This window comes from Argiope bruennichi, chromosome 10, assembly GCF_947563725.1.
Source record: "Argiope bruennichi chromosome 10, qqArgBrue1.1, whole genome shotgun sequence".
NCBI lineage: Eukaryota > Metazoa > Arthropoda > Arachnida > Araneae > Araneidae > Argiope > Argiope bruennichi.
In genome coordinates, this window is record NC_079160.1 from 101351685 (window position 1) to 101360491 (window position 8807).

The following is an 8807-nucleotide window of genomic DNA, read 5'->3' on the forward strand; positions in this document are numbered from 1 at the left end:
GAGTCTCCAAGTATCAAGTACTGATGACTAATATCAAATTAGATTTGTAATAAATTATCTGCAATGCTGAATACGTTTTGCATGTTATAATACTTATTATTATATGTAATAAATTTCATCTGAATAACTTTTTAGAAAATTATCCAGTCAACTTTTTTTTTTCAAAAAGTAACTTCTAAAATATAAAAGAGAAATGAATTGTCACTGATATCAAATTAAATTTGTAATAAATTATCTGCATTGCTTAATACTTTTTGCATGTTATAATAATTATTATTACATGTAATAACTTTCATCTAAATAACTTTTTAGAAAATTATGTAGTCAACTTTTTTTTTTTCAAAAAGTAACTTCTAAAAAATAAGAGAAATGAATTGTCACTAATATCAAATTAGATTTTTAATAAATTATCTGCATTGCTTAATACTTTTTACATGTAATAATTTTCATCTGAATAACTTTTTAGAAAATTATCCAGTCAACTTTTTTTTTTTTTTTCAAAAAGTAACTTCTAAAAAATAAAAGAGAAATTAATTGTCACTTATAATGAAGATGAACATATGTTTGTGTATAGGCGAGGCATTGTACAGAATCTATACAGTTTGACATAAAATACCAGATTTCTCGCATATATACTTTGGAAGGTGAGAAAGGCACCTCTGTTTTTTTTTATTTTTGTTTTGATTTTTTATTTTAATTGAAAATTTGGTAACATTTTGGAGTTTTTTGTTGTTTTTTTCTGGATGACTTTTAAAGATATTGCAGTACAAAAAAATTATTTTTTCATCATCTTAAAATTCAAAAACATTATCTTTTCAGTGAGATCATTTTTTTATATATATAATTTATTTTCTATATTTAATCAGTTTTTAAAAAATATTATAGCATATTTCATAACAAGAATGCAAAAATATTTAAGAAATTTGAATGATTCTTAAATGTACCACACTTAAATTGTGGAATAGCAATGAATGAAAGGTGCAAAATAGTAAAATTCAATTTCTATGCTTAGTACAAATCATTACTGGCAAAGCAGATTTCAGGAAAGCAAACAATATATTTATTTAATTATGAGGAAAATCTGTAAAAGATTTAAATTTATATTTAAATATGTAAAAGGAGTGCCAAATTTTACATTGTTATAGGTTAGAAATAGCAAAGTGTATCCATTTTTTACGAATTTTAGGAAAAATGTCATTAAAAGAAACAGAAAGGCATAAAGACTTCTAAAATAGTATACATTGTATATTTATCAAAATTTAAAACTTAAAAATCTTTTGCTAAAACAGCTCTTACTTATCTGAATAACTTACAGAACAGAATAAGACTTACAGAAAATATGTGATTAAAAATTTTAACGACCATTAATCTTTGTCAAACAGTTAGTCATCAAAAGTGGATAGTGATAACTAAAATTGGGGCACTTGATTACCACGGCGAACGCGATACTCCGCCAAATCACGTGAGAAAAACAGCCAAACTAAATGCCAGTAATTCTAGCTTGGCGTTAAAAATCAAGATGTACCATAAAATTTAATTTTTAAAAATCCAGGATGTATTAAGATTTCAAATAACTATAAAATAATTATTGTTGATCAGGTTTCCAGAAGAATCTATTTATGGAAAGTAAATTAATCTTATATGAATTGAATTCTGGAATATTTTGTCTAGTGTTGTTTTTCATTGTCAACAATGTACATTAAAATTCTCTTGAACAAAGAGTATATTTGATTTAAAACGATGAAAAGAAAAAAAAATTATTAAACACAAATAAGAAGAAATGTTTTGCGATCATTATTGCCATTTTAGAAAACAAATCTGTCATAAGTAGAGATAATCGATTATTCTATACATTAGAGATTATTCACATTAAACATTCAGTAATGAATTGAGCTAACATTTTGAACCAGTTTGTACTGAGAACTACAATACATTGTTTACCAACGGATTTTAAAAGCCTCCGTTCTTGTGCGCATGCGTTAAAATGAGTTTAATTCGCCATAATAGGGATGGCAGGAAAGATGAAAGGAGATATTTGTATTCAATAATAAAGAAAACTTGGATTACTTGTGAACTGAATTAAAATAAAATAACACGGTCAGAAACGACACAATACTCACATTCACGTAAAACAAATTGAACGAAAAAGTATTTATTAGGGCGGAAATCAAGGTCAAAGAATTCCGGAAATGCGCTCATCCTTCCACGTCTCACCCCTTAAGAATAGAATCGTCGATAAGTAGTCTTCTCAAAATATTGAAATTAACAGTATTGTGTATCTATTAGCATATTTATTATAAACCGCATAGTTTTGTGTTAAGGTGACAAATATTAAAATTTCTAGGTTTTTATTTTTATTATTGTTATTTTCATTAACTTGAATACTTATATTCTGTTTAGTGTAAACTTCTAATCATTAATTACATTATAAAACAAATATGTAAGCACCGAAACTTTTGTACTGAATCTGGTAAAATGAAGAAAAGTTGCCAATAGGAAGAAAAAAAGGGGCGAACAAATTTGCTGAAGGAAAATATCCACGATAAATTACTTTTTCGCCCTGTCTCCACCCTTGATGTCATCTCACGGGTATCATGACATCGTTCCTTATATATCCAGCAGGATACACAAAGGATTAAACTGGTGCAGTGAATTAGATATTAAACCAGATTTTCGGAACTTAAATCCAGGATGTTCCAAAATACAGCTATGTAATCCATGGTGATAGCCGTATCATGAAAGAAAGACTGTTGTATGTATTGCCAGAAGTATTAAATAATCAAAATAGGTAGTTGTCTAGTATCTCCAAATTCTTGCCAATAAAAAGAAAAGCGGCTAGCAAATTTGCTGAAAGAAAACGTCCTGCATAAATTACTTTTTTTGCCCTGTCTCCACCCTTGATGTCATCTCACGGGTGTCATGACATCGTTCCTTATATATCCAGCAGGATACACAAAGGATTAAACTGGTGCAGTGAATTAGATATTACACCAGATTTTCGGAACTTAAATCCAGGATGTTCCAAAATACAGCTATGTAATCCATGGTGATAGCCGTATCATGAAAGAAAGACTGTTGTATGTATTGCCAGAAGTATTAAATAATCAAAATAGGTAGTTGTCTAGTATCTCCAAATTCTTGCCAATAAAAAGAAAAGAGGCTAGCAAATTTGCTGAAAGAAAACGTCCTGCATAAATTACTTTTTTTGCCCTGTCTCCACCCTTGATGTCATCTCACGGGTGTCATGACATCGTTCCTTATATATCCAGCGGGATACACAAAGGATTAAACTGGTGCAGTGAATTAGATATTAAACCAGATTTTCGGAACTTAAATCCAGGATGTTCCAAAATACAGCTATGTAATCCTTAGTGATAGCCGTATCATGAAAAAAAGACTGTTGTATGTATTGCCAGAAGTATTAAATAATCAAAATAGGTAGTTGTCTAGTATCTCCAAATTCTTGCCAATAAAAAGAAAAGCGGCTAGCAAATTTGCTGAAAGAAAACGTCCTGCACAAATTACTTTTTTTGCCCTGTCTCCACCCTTGATGTCATCTCACGCGTGTCATGCCATCGTTCCTTATATATCCAGCAGTATACACAAAGGAGTAAACTGGTGCAGTGAATTAGATATTAAAGCAGATTTTCGGAACTTAAATCCAGGATGTTCCAAAATACAGCTATGTAATCCTTAGTGATAGCCGTATCATGAAAAAAAGACTGTTGTATGTATTGCCAGAAGTATTAAATAATCAAAATAGGTAGTTGTCTAGTATCTCCAAATTCTTGCCAATAAAAAGAAAAGCGGCTAGCAAATTTGCTGAAAGAAAACGTCCTGCACAAATTACTTTTTTTGCCCTGTCTCCACCCTTGATGTCATCTCACGGGTATCATGACATCGTTCCTTATATATCCAGCAGGATACACAAAGGATTAAACTGGTGCAGTGAATTAGATATTAAACCAGATTTTCGGAACTTAAATCCAGGATGTTCCAAAATACAGCTATGTAATCCTTAGTGATAGCCGTATCATGAAAAAAAGACTGTTGTATGTATTGCCAGAAGTATTAAATAATCAAAATAGGTAGTTGTCTAGTATCTCCAAATTCTTGCCAATAAAAAGAAAAGCGGCTAGCAAATTTGCTGAAAGAAAACGTCCTGCCCAAATTACTTTTTTGCCTTGTCTCCACACTTGATGTCATCTCACATGAATCATGACATCGTTCCTCTTTTATCCTATTGGATACATAAGGGATTCCTAAATTAAACAGGTGCAGTGGATCAGACATTAAACCAGATTTTTGGAACTTAAATCCAGGATGCTCTAAAATACAGCTATGCAATATCTTTGATACAAGCTGTAGCATGAGAGGAAGATTATTTAACTTCACGAGATTACTCCACCCCGCCCTCTAATTGAAGGCATTCAGATTAAACTTGAATGATCGGACCGCCGCGACAGCATTGGCGAGAATTAAGGTTTAGTCCCAAAGGTCATCACCGGCTACGGTACAACCCTTCCCATAGGAAGCACGTCCCGTCATCGGAAAGAGGTAGTCGACCCTCACTATTTCTTTACCCGATCGGGTAGTGAGAACCAGCCTCCATGCCGGAAGCTTCTCATCCTCTTGTGAGGTGCCCCCCGGTAGGAGAGAAAGATTGTTGTAAGTTTGACAGAATTATTAAATAAACAAAATAGGTAGCTGTCTAGGATTTTCAAATTCATGAGATTTTCGCGTGTGGCATTTACTTAAATTTATGTTTTCATTTAATTTATGAATGTCATGTACTTAGAAAATTTTCAAATTTAGATCAGATATAATTTAAATTTCAGTGCATAGTTTAGAATTTCAAAATCGCTTGTAAATTATTGTCCTTTTTTGTTGTTGCTTTTTGCTGATTTATGAATCAGTCACTCAAATAAACTAACAACCTTCATTATTTAGAAAGCTTTAATGAAGATTTTTCATTTTGTTTATAAACTTACTTAAGAACTTTTAAGTGCAGAATATTGAAACTTGACTCGCTGGAGAGGTTTTGTTATAGTTTGTTTCAATATCTGTCACATAAAAACTGTTTATCTATATCTATACTTATAATAAAGCTCAATGTGTGTGTGTGTGTGTGTGTGTGTGTGTGTGTGTGTGTGTGTGTGTGTGTGTGTGTGTGTGTGTGTGTGTGTGTGTGTGTGTGTGTGTGTTGGCGCTCTACAGGCCAGGTCATTTGACATACAACTATCAAATTTGGTACATGTATACCTTAGAGGTCGGGAATGTGCACCTGGGGTCCCTTTTTTTGAAATTTTAATTAGAATTTTAATTATTAATTAAAAACTAACTTTCCCGCCAAAAAAATCTTCCATTTTCCCCACCGCCAACTTTTTCGCCAAAAAAATCTGCCATTTCCCCCACCGCCAAATGAGTAAGGCTTCCGTTTTTTTTTCTCCCAACAGTAATGAGGCTAGGGTTAATATTTTTCGGCGGATTATTTCAAACGATTCTGTTTATTTTCTTAATATTTTATGCATTTAAAATTAAACATTGTTAATTAATCCATGTTTCAGATTCATTCTGAAGGACTTTTGAATTAAAATAACACAGAATAAAGGAAATTAAAAATGTATAATCTGCATAGCATTACCCCAACTGGCGTAGGAAAATTCACGCATTTGAGTTAGCATAACTGGCGAAGAAAATTCACGCATGCGTAGTGTATTCTGATTGTTGTCATGACAACCATTCTCAACGGACGATTTAAATTATTTTTCGGTTAGTTGCATGCTTTTGTAAGTAAATTTTATTTATGTTAGTTATATATTTTTTGTATATGCTTATAGTTTTAAGTACACCGTTTTTTAAGTAGATTTTTTTAACCTGTTTTCACTTATTTAAATTATTTTTAGGTTAGTTGCATGCTTTTGTAATTAAATTGTATTTATGTTAGTTATATATTTTTTGTATATGCTTATAGTTTTAAGTACATCGTTTTTTAAGTAGTTTTTTAAACCTGTTTTCGACCGATTATTTTAAACGATTCATTTTATTTTCTTAAAGTTTGGTGCATTTAAAATTAAACATTGTTAATGAATCGATCTGTTCATGATGAATCTGAGAAAATTTTGTTGACAAATTCTTGAGATATTACATAACTTAAGAAAGATATTCTTTAGTGCCCATAAAGTTTAAACGCTCAGTGACTCTATTATCAGTAATCATATTATTAAAAAAAAATGCTTTGTTTCAGTAAAAAATATTATTATATTAATTGCAGTTTAGTCATTTCCATTTTAATTTTAAGCATAAATTCTACCGGAACTAACAGAAAATGAGAGAGATACATATTATTTTATGGCTGAAGGACTTTATATTATTATGAGTGAATTACATGACTATCAAAATTTGAAGCTTTAAAATATTTGATGAAGAAGCTATTAAAGTAGGAATTACATAAAATATTTAATTATTAAAATTTTAACGAGCATTAAGATTGGTGAACCGGCTGGTCGCCAAAGGCGGCTAGTATAAATTAAATGAAAGTCAATAACATTATTTTCTTTTGTAAAGGGAAAGAGAAATCTTACATTGTGTAAGGGCCCCTCCCTAATAAGCAAGGCCAACCCGCTCGAAATGGGTGTCTTAAAACAAACAAAACAACGTGCAACAAAATTGATTGCATATGGCTGTATATTACATTGTACAAATTGGTGAAATAAAGACTTGAGGAGTACATAAAAATGGCAAATAATTAATTATTTTTCTACAGTTAACATTTCAATCACAAAAATAATCGCTAATAAATCAAAAAACAAAAATTATTGATTCATAAAGTTGTAATCTATAACTTGATACGGTAATTAATAGATTATGTGGTTTTTCCTTTGGCATTCTTACATATTATATAGAAATTATAATTATATTATCCTAATATAATTTTTTGCCTAATTTGAATTAGGTTTACAAATTTCTTGGGAAATAAATCGTTCTCAATTGGGTTTCAAGTAATATTTCATTAATTTCAGTTTTGTGAGCACCCAATTTTTCGTAGAGTTATAAACTATACAAAAAAAAAAGCTGTTATAATATACAAATGTATGTTTGTTTGTTTTTTCCAATTAAAAAAAAAAATACGAAGACATTTTTTCTTTTTGCGAAATCTATCGATTGTACCAGGGCTCTGTATTCTTAACCTCCTTTGGCCGACCCTATCTATTGACAAAATCCATTTAATATGTAATTGCAAAAGGCTTTTTTGGTTATTTGTTTTTTTCCAGACCAATGAACCATTAAAAAAACAGCACAAAGGACAAAATGAATATTACATAAAGTTATGTATAACCATGGTTACTTTTCAACATAATCGCCGTGAAATTTAAGCATTTGTCATATTGGTTGATCAGATTTTCAATCCTCTCTTCAAAGAACATTTCCGTCAGTGATGTGAGATAAACTTTAAACTTTTCTTTGAAACTCCACCTTAATCGGAAAGTTCTTTGAGTTTACCTTTAATGAAAAAATTCGGAGCAAAAATGTTTAAACATTCACTAAAGTTCCAAAGTCATTCAAATTGCTGATCGAGCAGCTCGCAGAGTGGGATTCCAGCATCATCGGTTTCTTTCAAACGATTTGATTTTCATTTTTTTAGATCAATGCGTTTTTCAGCTATCATACTCATAGCCAGACAGACTTAAAGACATGTGTTTTTCTGATTCAAGAAAATCCAAACATGGCGAAAAACCACGAAATCGATTTTTTTTTTTTTTTTTTTTTTTTGCCTATTACAATGCTTTTTCGTTATTTGCTTCATACATGAGAAAATAAAAATTCTAATGCTGCATTTTTTGTAGCATTAATTATTAAATTACAACAATTCTATTGGCAGTAGAATTGATTAGTTCCAATTTGGTATAGTAAAATGCATGCGCTTAGAAAGTTTTTAATAGTAAAACAAAAATTTATAAACATGGCAATTGGTTTCCGTACGCATAGTTGTGTCAAATTTTCTGTTATTTTTTATGACTATGGAACTGAGAAATGTTAATATTTTTTAATGATTTCATACAGTAGCAATTGCTATTTTCCTTTGCCTGTCGGAAAGGAAACGTAGGCCTGTCAGTTCAGAAAAGTCTGGAGCAATTACTAAATTAAATCAAAATAGAAGATGAACACAAATTGCAGAAACTTCCAGAACGGTTGCTAAATCATCACTTCATTTTATTAGTAGATTGTGCAATGCGTCTGGACCTTTTCCAAAACGAACCCTTTAAAATCTTGCGTTCTAGAATTAACGCTCTTTTCACAAATCGCTTGGCGCAGTTATATTTTGTTTTGAATCTATTCGGCAAGCCAGAACTTCTTAACATAAAGATCCCAACCTTGGTATGGTTGAGTCATAGCGGTATGTAATAAATGACACTCAGGAAGAGCTTATTTAAGCTCTGTAGTTCTTGGACAATGCAAACACTCACTTTTTTTTCCCATTTAAAAATAATATATAAATAAAAATGTTTTAAGCAATAAATATTACAACAATTTGTAATAACAAAATATTTAATTTCAAAAGAGTTTGTTTCAGGATCTCTGGTATATATATGTGTGTGTGTAATATCTCTTTATCTAAATTAAATCCTAATTAATTTCCTAAATTTAGCCCATATTAACTTCATGCTAAAATGTTCTCTTATTTCCTGACCCAATCCTTACTTTCTTATTTAATTAATGCTACACACATTCTTCTGCTGTCTCAGCCGGTTCTCATGCTCCAAGGGAAGGGATAAATTTTCTAATGGTTGCAACATTCTTTTAAA